This window comes from Bison bison, unplaced genomic scaffold (genome assembly GCF_000754665.1).
Source record: "Bison bison bison isolate TAMUID 2011002044 unplaced genomic scaffold, Bison_UMD1.0 scf7180017864333, whole genome shotgun sequence".
NCBI classification, from domain to species: Eukaryota; Metazoa; Chordata; class Mammalia; order Artiodactyla; family Bovidae; genus Bison; species Bison bison.
In genome coordinates this window covers 754,453-754,732 of record NW_011494905.1, presented here as the reverse complement: position 1 = coordinate 754,732, position 280 = coordinate 754,453, and the positions used below count along the sequence as shown (strand labels likewise).

Here is a 280-nt window from a genome sequence, read left to right as displayed (position 1 = left end):
AGAGATACCAAGGGAATATTTCATGCAAAGATGGGCTCAACAAAGGACAGAAATGGTATGGACCTAACAGAAGCGGGAGATATTAAGAAGAGGTGGCGAGAATACACAGAAGAACTGTACAAAAAAGATCTTCATGACCAAGATAATCACGATGGTGTGATCACTCACCTACAGCCAGACATCCTAGAATGTGAAGTCAAGTGGACCTTAGGAAGCATGACTATGAACAAAGCTAGTGTCAGTGATGGAATTCCAGTTGAGCTATTTCAAATCCTGACAG

The 280-nt window shown here is 41.8% G+C and overlaps 1 protein-coding gene across 1 annotated transcript in view; it reads left to right on the top strand.

Moving 5' to 3' along the window:
• The window catches only part of EHHADH (enoyl-CoA, hydratase/3-hydroxyacyl CoA dehydrogenase), a 55,259-nt gene that overhangs the window by 30,890 nt on the left and 24,089 nt on the right, over positions 1–280 (top strand). The gene's annotated exons all lie outside the window — the stretch shown is intronic.